The sequence below is a fragment of the Bombina bombina genome, chromosome 10 (assembly GCF_027579735.1).
Source record: "Bombina bombina isolate aBomBom1 chromosome 10, aBomBom1.pri, whole genome shotgun sequence".
Classification (NCBI taxonomy): domain Eukaryota; kingdom Metazoa; phylum Chordata; class Amphibia; order Anura; family Bombinatoridae; genus Bombina; species Bombina bombina.
Genome location: NC_069508.1, coordinates 131153880 through 131170482, shown reverse-complemented (window position 1 = coordinate 131170482; position 16603 = coordinate 131153880). Strand labels below are relative to the sequence as shown.

At 38.6% G+C, this 16603-nt stretch overlaps 1 protein-coding gene across 1 annotated transcript in view; it reads left to right on the top strand.

Moving 5' to 3' along the window:
* Positions 1-16603, top strand: part of MIGA1 (mitoguardin 1) — a 343183-nt gene that overhangs the window by 70239 nt on the left and 256341 nt on the right. The window lies entirely within an intron of this gene.

Here is a 16603-nt window from a genome sequence, read left to right as displayed (position 1 = left end):
TTTCCCCCGCTTCTTCAAAAATCTTTTCTATAACTGTTGATAAATCCATCATTACCCCTACCCCACATGCCCGATGTCTTGGGGTCACACTTGACTCAGGTCTTTCTTTCACTCCTCATATTCAGTCCTTGGCTAAAGCCTGCCGCTTCCACCCTAAAAAATATCTAAAAGTAGACATTTCCTTACACAAGATACAACTAAGATTTTAATCCACTCTCTTATCCTTTCCCGCCTTGACTACTGCAACTCCATTCTTTCTGGTCTTCCTAGCTGCCGTCTAGCTCCTTTACAATCCATAATGAATGCCTCTGCCAGGCTCAACTCCCTTACACGTCACTCTTCATCTGCTACACCTCTCTGCCAATACCTTCACTGGTTTCCTCTTGCCTCCAGGATTAAACACAAAATTCTGACTTTGACATACAAAGCCCTCAATTGCACTGCTCCCCCCCCTATATCTTAGACCTACAGATACTCTCCCTTCATTCCCTTTCTCTCTGCTCACTACCTCCTACTCTCTTTCTCTCTTGTTACCTCCTCACATTTCCATTTAGAGGACTTCTCCAGACTGGCTCCCATCTTGTGGAACTCTCTGCCTTGCTCCACAAGACTCTCCCCTAGTTTTGAAAGCTTACAGTGCTCCCTAAAGACTCTACTGTTCGGGGATGCATACAACCTACACTAACCTTTCTAAATCCATTGTTATCCCCTTGAACCCCCTTAGCATGTAAGCCTATGAGCCCAGCTGTTTGTAGATCACCTTCATAAGAGCTGACTACAAAAGTGCAACTCTCGGCAGGGCCCTCTAACCATTTAATCCCTACAAATGTGATTTTGTAAACGTCTTTGTTTGTAGTGCTGCGGAATCTGTTGGAGCTCTACAAGTACCTGATGATAATAATCGGTGCGGACTCTTAAATAACTCCACGGTGTGAGCACAATGTTATCTATATGACACACATGAACTAGCAGTGTCTAACTGTCAAAAACTGTAAAAATGCACTGAGATAAGAGACAGTTCAAGGCTTAGAAATTAACATACAAGCCTACCTAGCTTTAGCGTTCCACAAAGAATACTAAGAGAGCACAGCAAATTTGATGATAAAAGTAAATTGGAAAGTTGTTTAAAATGACATGCCCTATCTGAATCATAAAAAGTTAATTTGGGCTGTACTGTCCCTTTAAAGCTTTGTAATTGATGTGTTATATCACATATAAAGACATTCCAAATGTATATATTTATTTTGATCTTTGTGTTTTACTGTTTAATAATAGCAAGGATATTTGCTCCTTTATCAGTCTACACTGACAAATATTAACAGAACACTTTTTATAGCTAACATTAACAGGCAGGGATGTCCTCTCTCTCATCCACTTTGTTTGCTTGTTTAATAGAGGGAGAAATTATGTTAGAATATCAGGAATTTGTATAGACTCAGACTCCTATAACATAGCACTTAACGTTGATGACATTTATGTGTTAATTAACACCTTCAATACACTCTATTTCTCAAGTATTAGACGAACTTTAGAAATATGAAATTTAACTCATCCAAAGATTAAATGATTCATGTCTCTATTTTGACAGAAAACATTGATAAGGTATTGATTATATGCCAAAATGATATACAAAATATCTTCATTAAAATAAATGAATATACCATTATCTCCCTTGTTATTAGTTTTATACAAAGATAATGATGATGTGTTGAAATCAGCTGTATGCCATGACCACAAAACGTGGTAAACCAAGAATCTCCCTAGATAGGTAGAATACATACAATAAAATTAATATATTATGAATGATTTAATACCTCTTGCAAACTTTACCTCTATCCATAACTAACACATACATTGCCAACCTTTATATAATTATAAATACTTTTTTGAAGGTAACAACAGACCCAAGTTGTCACAAAGCAGTTAGAACAATGAGGAGGGTCGGCGGTCCCAGTATGTGTAAATATAGGCAGGTAATGTTTCTTCAAAGAATAATAGAATGGCAAATACAATCAAATAGTAAAATATGGTTTTACTCGATTACCTCATCTAGACCAGTGGTTCTGAAACTTTTTCAGACTGTGGGTTACTTGGTAATGCAAAATTCTTTTACTGCACACCCATGTTCTTAATGTTGTACTCTCACATAATTAGCAGTAAATGTATATTATTTTACAGTTTACATTACATTGACTTTATTCACATTCTATTACAATATGTATTTTTATAGTAAGACATGACAAATAAAATCTGACATTAATGAAGTTTAGTGTCTATATTTTTTACTGTCTCACCAACTACAAGATAATGTGCCTCTTGCATGCACCAATTATATTAATTATATATGATTTTAGGTCAAACTCTCACTCCACACTACCATAGCTAATCAAATTAAAAGGACTTAAGAATTTGTATTGTTTCAAAAAATATAATCCCTTTAATACACATTTCCCAGTTTTGCATAACCAACACTGTTATATTAATATACTTTTTACCTCTGTGATTACCTTGTATATAAGCCTCTGCAGGCAGCCCCCTTATTTCAGTTCTTTTTACAAACTTGCAATTTAGCCAATCAGTGCTGACTCATAAATAACTCCACGGGAGTGAGCACAATATTATCTATATTGTCAGTATATACCAGGGTTATAATACAATGTATTTGTTATTATTCTTTAAAACAAACCCCCAATTAAAAATGTTTATACGAAACAATTGAAATTAAAAATTATTCCTAAATTCTTTAATTAGTTAAAATTTATAAACACATTGAATTATAATTATAGAAACTAGATTATGGCCTCTATTTATGAAAGGTCTTGCGGACCTGATCCGACAGTGCGGATCAGGTCCGCAAGACCTCGCTGAATGCAGAGAGCAATACGCTCTCCGTATTCAGCATTGCACCAGCAACTCACAAGAGCTGCTGGTGCAACGCCGCCCCCTGCTGACTCACGGCCAATCGGCCGCCAGCAGGGAGGTGTCAATCAACCCGATCGTATTCGATCGAGTTGAATTGCGGTGATTCCTGTCCGCCTGCTCAGAGCAGACGGACAGGGTTATAGAGCAGCAGTCTTTAGACCGCTGCTTCATAACTGCTGTTTCTGGCGAGTCTGAAGACTCGCCAGAAACACGAGCCATCAAGCTCCATTCGGAGCTTGATAGATAGGCCCCTATGAATCAACCATACACATATGCTGTTATAATATTCTTACAAAGATCATAAAAAAATATACCTTTAAAATTAACCTTACTCACAATGAATCGCATTAAAATACCAAAATAAAATACCAGAGTGTGGACCGTTAACTTAACAATGCTTAGTTAGACAATATAACAAAATAATTTAACATCCAATTGATATGCCAATTTATCTGAACTGAAATAACCTCTTATTTAACTGCAATAGGGCAAATTCTAAAATATATACAGTCGTATGCACCCCTGACAATTTCCATGATTTTCATTTATGAATAATTGGCTGTTTGGATCAGCAATTTCATTTTGATCTATCAGATAACTGAAGGACACTGTAACATTTCAGTAGGTTTATTAGATTAACAAAAAATGTGCAATATGCATCAAAACGAAATTAGACAGGTGCATAAATTTGGGCACCCCAAGAGAAATATTGCATCAATATTTAGTAGAGCCTCCTTTAGCAGAAATAACAGCTTCTAGATGCTTCCTATAGCCTGTAATGAGTGTCTGGATTTTGAATAAAGGTATTTTGGACAATTCCTCCTTGCAAAACATCTCCAGTTCAGTTAGGTTTGATGGTTGCCGAGCATGGACAGCCCGCTTCAAATTACCCAACAGATTTTCAATGATATTTAGTTCTGGGGACTGGGATGGTCATTCCAGAACATTGTACTTGTTCCTCTGCATAAATGCCAGAGTAGATTTTGAGCAGTGTTTTGGGTCGTTGTCTTGTTGAAATATCCAGCCCCGGCGTAACTTCAATTTTGTGACTGATTCCTCAACATTATTCTCAAGTATCTGCTGATATTGAGTTGAATCCATTTGACCCTCAACTTTAAAAAGATTCCCAGTACCGGCACTAGCCACACAACCCCACAGCATGATGGAACATTCACCACATTTTACTGTGGGTAGCAAGTGTTTGTCTTGGAACGCTGTGTTCTTTTGCTGCCATGCATAACGCCCCTTGTTATGACCAAATAACTCAATCTTTGTTTCATCAGTCCACAACACCTTCTTCCAAAATAAGGCTGGCTTGTCCAAATGTGTGTTTGCATACCTCAAGCGACTCTGTTTGTGGCGTTGCATCACTCTCCCATACAGCTTCTCCTTGTGCAAAGTGCGCTGAATTGTTGAACGATGCACAGTAACACCATCTGCAGCAAGATGATATTGTAGGTCTTTGGAGGTGGTCTGTGGGCTGTTTTTGATCATTCTTACCATCCTTTGCCTTTGCCTCTCGGTCTCTCGGATATTGTACTGGCCTGCCACTTCAGGCCTTAACAAGAACTGTGCCTGTGGTCTTCCATTTCCTCACTATATTCCTCACAGTGGACACTGACAGCTTAAATCTCTGCAATAACTTTTTGTAGCTTGCCCCTAAACCATAATGTTGAATAATCTTTGTTTTCAGGTCATTTGAGAGTTGTTTTGAGGCCCCCATGTTGCCATTCTTCAGAGGAGAGTCAAAGAGAACAACAACTCGCAATTGGGCACCTTAAATACCTTTTCTCATGATTGGATGCACTTGTCTATGAAGTTCAAGGCTTAATGGACTCACCAAACCAATTGTGTGTTCCAATTAATCAGTGCTAGGTATTTACAGGTATTCAAATCAACCAAATGACAAGGGTGCCCAAATTTATGCACCTGTCAAATTTCCTTTTGATGCATATTGCACATTTTCTGTTAATCCAATAAACATCATTTCCCTACTGAAATATTACTGTGTCCTTCAGTTATTTGATAGATCAAAATGAAATTGCTTATCCAAACACCCAAAACTTTTGCATACGACTGTGTATATATATATATATATATATATATATATATATATATATATATATATATATATATATATATATATATATATATCAATAACTGTAATTAATTTATGATATTAAAATACAAAATTATTTTTAAACATTAATATGTAATACCTGTATACTTACTACAATCTAACTAAAGCTTTATAATATCTTTGATTTAAAATATTAAATATACAGTTGCTTATACTTTACTAGATCACCAGTTTGAGAATTCAGTTAATATCCAAATATGTCTATCGTCATATGTTTTAGGAGAATATTGCGTATTTGTGAGAGAATTAATCTTGATAGTCTCTTATCCACAAAGAGTGTCCCAGCATATTTGTCTTACAGAAAACTGTGTTTGCACACTGGTCTCTCTATAAGCAAAAATGGCAACAAGCAACAAGAAACAATTTTCAGCCTAGATCTTTTCTCTGTGTGCAGGGAGTTTTTGTCTGAGACCAAAACTCCTCCCCATCTCTTAATCATTCGATAGATTTGGATACGATCTCTTCTCTAAATGGCTACTGGGAAATGTCATTTTTAACAGCCAAATGCCTTTTGGTTGTAATTCTGGATTTAGGCCATCTGGGGCAGTAGACAAGACAAACAGTTTCATTTTCAACACTGCTATACAGTAAATACAGTTCTTATATATATTTTTATCAAATGCCTATTTTTATATACTTTTAATCTCCTAGTTTTAATAATTTTATGTTCCATATGTGGTCCGTTTTGAGTATTTTAAGATTAAACATGAATATACTCCATTTATAATATCTTAAAAATGCGTTTAAAAATCATATGTTCTATGAACAGATTTAAAAGGATTATAATACCTTCATCATGGACTCAATTACTTTCTCAGTTATCATCTTAATATCACATACATACCTTGAGATCAGCAATCAGATGTAGTTTCATATAATTATATCTATATTGGATTACTATCCCATATAAATATTTCATATCGTTATATCTCTTTCTGAGTGTATGAAACATATGATATTATTTAAAATACCAATTATATATGTACTTATTAGATGCCTGAAAAATATAAGAATATGTTATCCATTAAATTTATTACAATCCTGATATGCATTTCTCAGATCCATGGACATATACATTTTTATACAAGACTGAGGTATACCTTATTGAAAATTAAACCTAAGTTGTACTTTAAAATGAATTTCAGAGTTACAATGCAAACGTGTTTCTGTTAGCCAGTACATGTCAGCCGTAAAGGACCAGCTCAGGATTCAACCCAACTGCTAGCGTGAAAAGTAAAAAACACACGCTAGCACACTGAGAAATATCCTGGACGTGACCCACTCAGGAGTGAAGAAAGCAAATGTCCTTTTAAGAAGATAAATAAACTAAGAGAAATTCCTTTAGCAAGTAATAAAGCAAATGTCCCTTTAAGCAGGTTAGTAAATAAACAAGGATTCCTTTTAGCAGGTTTGGATAAGCAAGTGTCCCTTTAAGCAGGTTTAGTAAACAAACTGAGATTCCTTTTGGCAGGTTTGGATAAAGTAAATGTCCCTTTAAGCAGGTTAGTAAATAAACAAAGATTCCTTTTAGCAGGTTTGGATAAAGCAAATGTCCCTTTAAGCAGATTAGTAAGTAAACAAAGATTCCTTTTAGCAGGTTTGGATAAAGCAAATGTCCCTTTAAGCAGGTTTAGTAAACAAACTGAGGTTCCTTTTTGCAGGTTTGGATAAAGTAAATGTCCCTTTAAGCAGGTTAGCAAACAAACAGAGATTCCTTTTATCAGGTTTGAATAAAGCAAATGTTCCTTTAAGCAGGTTAATGAACAAACAGTAATATCTTCCTCTTATTAGATTTGAATAAAGCAAATGTCCCTTTATGATGATTATCAAACAAACAGATATTCCCTTTAGCAGGTTTAGATAAAGCAAATGTCCTTGTATGCAGGTAGTAAACAAACATAAAATCCTTATTAGCAGGTTTAGGCAAACTGGCAGAGAATATTCAGGCAAGGATTCAGGCAAGGAGACAAAAGAATTACTCACTTACAGGTCCGGTCCGGGAGATAGAAAAGAGAAAACAAACGGGCGCCAATTCAGATCTCCCGCCGAGATTTGAAGGCAGGGAGACTCTGACGTCAGGAGGAGAGCCAGATACCGCGTCACGTTGCTAGGCAACGTGACGTGATAGAGAGGGGATCTGTGAGCCGCGGCGACACGGCAATGAGCAGATCCAATTCATGACAGCACCCCCCTCTCAAGGACCCCTCCGGGGGACAGGACCAGGCCTAGCAGGATAAGCTTTGTGAAAGGCCTTAATCAAAGCAGGGGCGTGAACATGCCGGGCTGGTTCCCAAGTCCGTTCCGTGACTGGATAACCCTTCCAATGGATGAGATAGTATAGTTTCTTGCCACGAAGTTTGGAATCCAGAATGTGAGCAATCTCAAACTCAGGCTGTCCCTGTACCAAGAGAGGCGGAGGTTTGGGCAGAGATTTAGAAAATCTATTAGATTTCACCGGTTTCAGGAGAGAAACATGGAACACAGGGTGAGCTTTGAGAGTCTTGGGAAGAGCAACTCGATATGCAGTAGAACAAACTTGACCCAGTATTCGGAAAGGACCCACATATCGAGGCCCCAATTTGATAGAAGGTTGTTTGAGATGAAGGTGACGAGTAGAAATCCACACCTTGTCTCCAGGACGAAAATTAGGAGCCTTCTTCCGTCTGCGATCAGCAAAAAACTTGTATCTTTTAGAAGCTTTGGAAAGAAGATCACGTATTTTACGCCAATGTCGAGTTAATCTCCGAGCAGTTTGATCAGAAGCAGGATTTTCAGAAGAGGAAGTATACAGAGGAAATGTTCTGGGTTGAAATCCATAAGCTGCAAAAAAGGGAGAAGATTGAAGAGATGAATTGTAACGAGCATTATGGGCCAACTCCGCTAAAGGAAGATAACGAGTCCAATTAGAATGATGATGGTCCACATAATGTCTAAGGTAAGTCTCCAGACATTGGTTTACTCTCTCGGTTTGACCATTAGACTGTGGATGATGAGAGGTTGATAAAGAGATTGTAGTGCCAAAATGTTTGCAGAGCCATTTCCAGAACCGAGAAACAAATTGTACCCCTCTATCGGAAACGATGTCCAAAGGAAAACCATGTAATCTCACGATATGCAAAAGGAAAAGCTCAGAAAGTCCCTTGGCAGATGGAAGACCAGGCAAAGGAATGAAATGGGCAGACTTCGTAAACCTGTCAACCACCACTAAAATAGTGTTGTTTCCGGCAGAAAGAGGAAGGTCTGTAATAAAATCCATAGATAGATGGGTCCAAGGCTGGTGAGGAATGGGTAAAGGTTGAAGTAAACCAGAAGGGAGTTGACGAGGAGCTTTATTTGTAGCACATTGAGTGCAAACTGAGACGTAATCTTTAACATCTTGAGAGAGAGTAGGCCACCAGACATACTGTTTAAGATTCCGAGTCGTGTTACTGACGCCAGGATGTCCAGAGAGAGGACTATCATGAGCCCAATGGAGAATCTTTGGACGGAGATGTTCAGGAACAAATAATAAACCGTCAGGAGATTTAAAGGAAGAAGGAAGATCCTTTTGAGCAGACTGTAACTCCTGTAAACAAGAGGTTGATAATTGAGCTATGACTTCTTGTGGATGAAGTATGGTACCAGATTCTGGAGTAGAGGTAGATTGAAACTGCCTGGATAAGGCATCCGCTTTTATATTCTTAGAACCAGGTATATAGGAAAGATTGTAATTAAAACGTGAAAAGAATAAAGACCAACGAGCTTGTCTGGAATTCAATCGTTTGGCAGTTTGGAGATAAAGAAGATTTTTATGATCCGTGAGTATGGAAAATGGAAAGGTAGTACCCTCCAACCAATGCCTCCATTCGTCCAGAGCCATCTTGATGGCTAATAATTCCTTATTGCCAACGTCATAATTTAATTCAGAAGAAGTAAATTTCTTGGAAAAGAAACCTACAGGATGAATCTTACCCGTGTCAGGTATTCGTTGGGAAAGAACAGCCCCAGCAGCAACAGAAGAAGCATCCACTTCTAGGATAAATTGAAAATCCGGATTTGGGTGACGGAGTATGGGTGCAGAAGAAAAGGCCTTTTTGAGAGACTCAAAGGCCTTAATAGCCTCTGGGGACCACTTTTTACAATCTTGCCCCTTTCTAGTGAGTGACGTGAGAGGAGAAGTAATAGTAGCAAATCCTTTGATAAATTTCCTGTAATAATTGGCGAAGCCAAGAAACCGTTGTAGAGCCTTAAGAGAATCAGGTCTAGGCCAATCCAAAATGGAAGAAAGTTTATTCGGATCCATTTCAAATCCAGATTCAGATATTACATAACCCAAGAAGGGTATGGATTTTTGATGAAATGAACATTTCTCCAATTTGGCGAACAGATGATTGTCTCGTAACCGTTGCAAAACCTTCCTGACATGGTGTACATGATCTTGATAATTGTGAGAAAAAATTAAAATATCGTCAAGGTAGATAATGACGAAGGAGTTCAAAAAATCCCGAAAGATCTCATTGACGAAGTGTTGAAAAACAGCAGGGGCATTACACAGCCCAAAAGGCATAACCAGATATTCATAATGCCCAAATCGAGTGTTAAAGGCTGTCTTCCATTCGTCTCCTTTGCGCATGCGAATAAGGTTATAAGCACCACGAAGGTCCAGTTTGGTAAATATTGTAGCTCCTTGAAGATAAGTGAACAGTTCAGGAATAAGAGGCAGAGGGTAACTATTCTTGACTGTGATTTGATTCAAACCCCGATAATCAATACAAGGTCGCAGTCCTCCATCCTTCTTTCCCACAAAAAAGAAACCAGCCCCAAGAGAAGAAGAGGAAGGTCGAATAAAACCTCTAGCCAAACTATCTTGGATATATTCCTCTAAGGCAACATTCTCTGGCCTTGAGAGCGGATACGTCTTGCCACGAGGGTAGGTTGCCCCAGGAAGTAGATCAATGGGGCAATCAAAAGTACGATGTGGGGGAAGACGTTCTGCTTCTTTCTTGGAAAAAACATCAACGTAATCTTGATAAGGTGTGGGTAACGACCCAGAGGTGTCAATAGTGAGAGCAATGGTGAGAGGCACTTTCGTGGGAATCTGAAGACACCTATTTTGACAAGTATATCCCCAGGAAATGAGTTCGCCTTGAGTCCAGGAGAATACAGGATTATGTAACTGGAGCCAGGGAAGACCCAATATTATGGGAAATTGAGGAGTCGAGATTACATCAAAACATATTGTCTCTGAATGAAGAATTCCAACAGAAAAGAGAATGGGTCTAGTAGCAAACTGGATAAGTCCGGGACCCAAAGGATCTCCACTAACAGTGGAGACTGGAATAGAATATTCCTTTTTGCTTAATGGAATAGAGTGAGTAGTTACAAATGTGGAATCGATGAAGACTCCTCCAGCACCAGAGTCAATAAGAGCTTGAGTATGAATCCTGTCTCCTCCAATTTGAAGAGTAACCGGGACAAAAAGTTTATTATTGAGGGAATGAGATCCTATTTGGCTTAACTTAGTTCCCTGGACAGAAGTTAAGCCCTGGCTTTTACCGGTCTGGTAGGACAATCTTTTAATAAATGTCCTTTAAGGCCACAGTATAAACACAGTCCAAGAGATCGTCTCCTCAGACGTTCAGTTTCAGTTAATCTAATGGTGCCAATTTCCATTGGTTCAGTCTGATCGGAAGGTGGAGAAGCGGGAGTTAAAGGGTTAGAGATACGAGGTACCAGACGAAAAGGACGATTAGAAGCTTTCTGATTTCTCTCTCTTTCTTGTTGGCGTTCGCGGTATCTGGAATCGAGACAAATACAAAGATTTATCAGAGCCTCTAGAGATTCTGGGATTTCTCGATAGACCAACTCATCTTTGAGACGTTCAGAGAGTCCTTTGCGAAAAGCTGCTCTAAGAGCTCCCTGATTCCAGGTAGTCTCAGAAGCTAGAGTGCGAAATTCAATAGCATATTGGGATACAGGTTGACCACCTTGTCGTAAGTCTAGAAGAGAAGCTTCAGCAGCGGCAGACCTCCCTGGCTTATCGAAGACATTTGAAAAGACAGAGAGAAATGTATCCACATCCTGGAGTATTGGATCATTCTTTTCAAGCAAAGGTGATACCCAGGCTAAGGCTCTACCTTTCATTAAGGATATAAGGAAAGTGATTCTAGAGGAGGGAGTTGCAAAGAGAACTGGACTATTCCGAAAATGAAGGCGACACTGATTCAAAAAACCCCTACAATCCTCAGGATTCCCATCATATTTGTCCGGAAGAGGTATCCTGGGACTGAGCTGAGCTTGTGTCTGATTGGTAGGATTCGTAGGGGGAGAGGGATCCAAAGGAATAGGATTAGGAGGTATAGGAGCAGCCATATTCTGAAGTAAAATAGTTATCTGATCCAACTTTGCGTCCAAGGATTGTAAGTGGGTAGCATGAGATCCCAATAACTGTCCCTGGTGGGTCACGGCCATGGATAATTCAGTGGGGTCCATTTTTATGGCCCGTTTGTAATGTCAGCCGTAAAGGACCAGCTCAGGATTCAACCCAACTGCTAGCGTGAAAAGTAAAAAACACACGCTAGCACACTGAGAAATATCCTGGACGTGACCCACTCAGGATTGAAGAAAGCAAATGTCCTTTTAAGAAGATAAATAAACTAAGAGAAATTCCTTTAGCAAGTAATAAAGCAAATGTCCCTTTAAGCAGGTTAGTAAATAAACAAGGATTCCTTTTAGCAGGTTTGGATAAGCAAGTGTCCCTTTAAGCAGGTTTAGTAAACAAACTGAGATTCCTTTTGGCAGGTTTGGATAAAGTAAATGTCCCTTTAAGCAGGTTAGTAAATAAACAAAGATTCCTTTTAGCAGGTTTGGATAAAGCAAATGTCCCTTTAAGCAGATTAGTAAGTAAACAAAGATTCCTTTTAGCAGGTTTGGATAAAGCAAATGTCCCTTTAAGCAGGTTTAGTAAACAAACTGAGGTTCCTTTTTGCAGGTTTGGATAAAGTAAATGTCCCTTTAAGCAGGTTAGCAAACAAACAGAGATTCCTTTTATCAGGTTTGAATAAAGCAAATGTTCCTTTAAGCAGGTTAATGAACAAACAGTAATATCTTCCTCTTATTAGATTTGAATAAAGCAAATGTCCCTTTATGATGATTATCAAACAAACAGATATTCCCTTTAGCAGGTTTAGATAAAGCAAATGTCCTTGTATGCAGGTAGTAAACAAACATAAAATCCTTATTAGCAGGTTTAGGCAAACTGGCAGAGAATATTCAGGCAAGGATTCAGGCAAGGAGACAAAAGAATTACTCACTTACAGGTCCGGTCCGGGAGATAGAAAAGAGAAAACAAACGGGCGCCAATTCAGATCTCCCGCCGAGATTTGAAGGCAGGGAGACTCTGACGTCAGGAGGAGAGCCAGATACCGCGTCACGTTGCTAGGCAACGTGACGTGATAGAGAGGGGATCTGTGAGCCGCGGCGACACGGCAATGAGCAGATCCAATTCATGACAGTACAGACGTGTATCTGAGGTTTAGGGGCAATTAACAGGCCTGTGCTAATTACTATATTCTCAGAATTTCTGTTTGCTTATCTGACTTATGTAGAAAATCTTGTCTCCAACATCCCATGATGTATACTGGCCTGGGTAACCATCAAGCCCCATGTCTACCCCTCCTGTGGAGCCATGAGCTTCAAAGTCCAAATGCCCATTATCTATCTTCACTAATTGAACAATTGTATAATCCCTTTTGTTTTCCAACTTGTCTTTAAGCAGCAGTGAAGGGGGCAGGGGCTATAGTGAGACCAATTCATATCAAATTAGATTTTAGCTAAAATTAAATATTAGATTCTATGATACATCTGTAGTTTATTTAAGGTTACTTCACAGGTACCCTGACATAATTCCCCCTTCCAATTTTAAATAGATGTAGAACACATGTATTTTAATTGGCTTAAAGTCAGTGGTACTTGGTGAGTGTATTGACAGTATGCTTCATAGACAGTCTCCTATGAAGAGAGTCCGTTGTTTTTCGATTTTTATATTTATTCTTGTTAGCTAGGCATCTTTAAAGGGACAGTCTACCATAGAATTGTTATTGTTTTAAAAGATATATAATCCCTTTATTGCCCATTCCCCAGTTTTGCATAACCAACACAGTTATATTAATATACTTTTTACCTCTGGGATTACCTTGTATCTAGGAACCTTCTTCCAGCCCCCTGATCACATGACTGTGACTGTTTATTATCTATTGTCTTGCATTTAGCATTGTTTTGTGCTAAATCTTAAATAACCCCCTGTGCCTGAACACAGTGTTATCTATATGGCCCACGTGTCCTTTCTGTCTCTTTGTATTGAAAAGAGATTTAAAAAGCATGTGATAAGAGGCAGCCCTCAAAGGCTTAGAAATTAGCATATGCGCCTACTTATGTTTAGTTTAAACTAAGAATACCAAGAGAAAAAAGCAAATTTGATGATAAAAGTAAATTGGAAATTTGATTAAAATTAAAAGTCCTATCTGAATAATGAAAGTTTAATTTATACTAGACTGTCCCTTTAAACTACAATATTTCTTTAGTGCATTTGGGATATGACACTTCATTCTCCCTCTATGACTTGTAGTTGGGATCTAGGATGACACGCTCACAACTGGTTAATATAGATCCATTTATCCATAAAAGTATCATTTTTAGGGATCCTTAATTTATAGGCAACTGGAGATATTTTGTCAGTAATGACAAAAGGACCCTTCCATGATGGAAAAAATGTCTTCTCCTTAACCTGATCTCTTCCAAAATTATAAAGATAAACTTTATCATTTATTTCATGTTCCTTTTTGGACGTTTTGAGATCATAATAGGTTTTCGCAGCAGTTGCGGATTTTTCTGTGTTCCTTTGAACAAATGCAAAGGCATATTGCAGGTGCTTCCTTAGGTTCTCCACATATTGATGTATATTGGCAGCATTTATCAAGTTCTGGTCTGATGTACGGTACAATAGATGTTGAGGTAGAACCATTCTTCTACCCAGTCATCCATTCAAAAGGTGACATCTTAGTAGCACTATTTGGAGTTGCTCTTAATGCCATTAGGACTAGAGGTCATTTTACATCCCAGTCTTTACCTGTTGCATTCACAAACTTTTTTAAGATTTTCACAATGGACTGGTTGTAACACTCTACACTACCACTAGAGGCAGCTCTATATGCAATATGGAGCTTTCTTTTGACCCCTAGTATTTTCCACATCTTGGTCATCACTTCGCTAGGGAAGCGGGTCCCCCGATCGGATTCGATTCACTGGGGTAAACCAAATCTGGAAAACACGTGGTTGATGAGCAATGTTGTGCATGTTTCACCACTATTGTTAGATACACAGATGCACTCTACCCATTTAGTGAATAGGCATGTCACTGTCAACATGTATATGTTACCTCTTGATGACCTAGTTACTGGACCAATAAAATTAATTTGGATATCTGACCATGGCATTACCATCCCCCTTTTCTGCAATGGTGCTCTATGCGTTGGCGCAGTGGGTTGGAATTGTGGACAGATTAAACAACCTTGACAGTAGGTTTGAACATCCTTCAACATGTGCGGCCAAAAGGTGTAGTCACGTAATATTTCATGCATTGGGATCTGTTTGGATTCTTGCAATGTGCAGGTCTGTAGTCCCACAGTCATAAGAATCCCTAGCAAACATATCCTTGTACTCCATCAGGAGTTCTCGTAGCTGTCGGGGTTCATCATCACTGGAACAGCCATAAGCTAAGGAGATTTGCTCTTCGACTATTTGCTGAAATCCTGGAAAGATTTCAGGCTGTCCTATCTCATTGGCTTCTTGCAACCTAGAGGTGAGATCCCCTTAATTATAATTTACATTGCCCCCATAATTCTGTTTATTGGGGTATTCTTGCTGTTTGATCGGCTGATCAAATACTAGAGAGGCTTCTTCAATTTTACAGATGCCTTCATCTGAGCTGAAGGGATAAATAGACTGAATTGTAAACAATCCTTCTGGCATAGATGCAAAGGATTGTTTTATTAACTGTTCTTCAGTTAAGTATCCTTCAGGTATTAGACCAATCACATTATTCTGGAATCTAAACGTGTAATAACTCGATTCCGGCGCATATCCTATGGTAGTTCTCTTGGATAAGGTGATATCCTGTGGGGTCATTTTATGCACAATAACATGTTTGGAATATTTCCAATATTTGCCATAGGAGTATGGGTCATTGTTACACCCAGATTTTTTATTTTATGGGCGATGCATATTAGTGTTTCAGAAGTTTTTATTTTCTGACTTCTTTTTACCTGTAAGGATAAGAGGAATTTATCAGCCCCAGTAGGGATTACAATATCGTTAGACACTTGCATATTCACAGCATATGGCAATTTCTGGTTTGATTTCAGGGTGGCTTTTTCATCCTGAAATACTTCAGGGTCCCCCTTTAACCTGCTCCAGAGGCAAAGGTTAATCAAGTCTATTTGTATAGCATATCTATGTAAGAGATCGTTGCCAATGTATATTTGATTATGGGGAGTACTAAAAACAGGTGCTTTGCTGATTTATTACCTATAGAGATAGATAATAAACATTTAGCTGTGACATTATAGATTTCAGACCTGTCATCCAGGCCATGGATACAGTAGTCTTGGGGAGAAAGATATTTAATCACCTTAGGTTCAGCTATCTGCGCTAATAAGCCTTCGCCTATGTAGCTAGCTTTCTGTTTTAAGCTCAATCTGGCATACTTGGTTTTCCCAAGGTCATGCACTTGCATAGTGATAAATAGATCCTCTTTAACATTCACAATCTCTGCGAGGAATTGCGAATGATCTCCCCCTTTAGGGGATTTAGGGTCCCGCTTGTGGAGGTATATGGTTAATACATCGCCGTCTAATGAAATATTGGCTATCTTTCCAGGCGAAATTTTAAAAGTATTACCATCAGAGCCACTTAAAGGAGTCTGATCATCTATTTGTAGGAAATTTTCAGGTACAGAGTTATTCCTGAAATGAATCTCCACAGCATCTGGTTTCTCTTCCACCACGTGGACCGGACCGCTCATAATTAATAGGCCTTTTTACTTGTGACCAAATTACATTATTTATGCAATCAATTATGGTGCTTAACCATTTCAGGAGATCACTACCAATTATTAAATGATCAGTTGGCAGATCCACTATAATGACAGGGTGTCTTATTACCCTGTTCCCCAGTCTTAACTTTAACCATGCCGTACCGTAGACTTTGAGAGAGTCACCCCCAACACCTATCAGTGAACCATCAAATTATTGTATCTTAGGTTTGTGAGGTGTTTGCTCATTTAGCTGTGTGTAGTACCTGTGGGATAAAATAGTTGCCTGAGATCCAGTATCAATTAATTCCATGATAGGGTTAGCAACTGAATCCTGGAGTTCAGCACATACATAATATCTTCCTGCAGTTTCTACCATTTCACACATAAAATTAGCATAATTACATATCTGTGGGTTTCGCCACGTGTTACCTGGATTCGCCATGTTATCTGATGCAGGAGAATTTTTATTC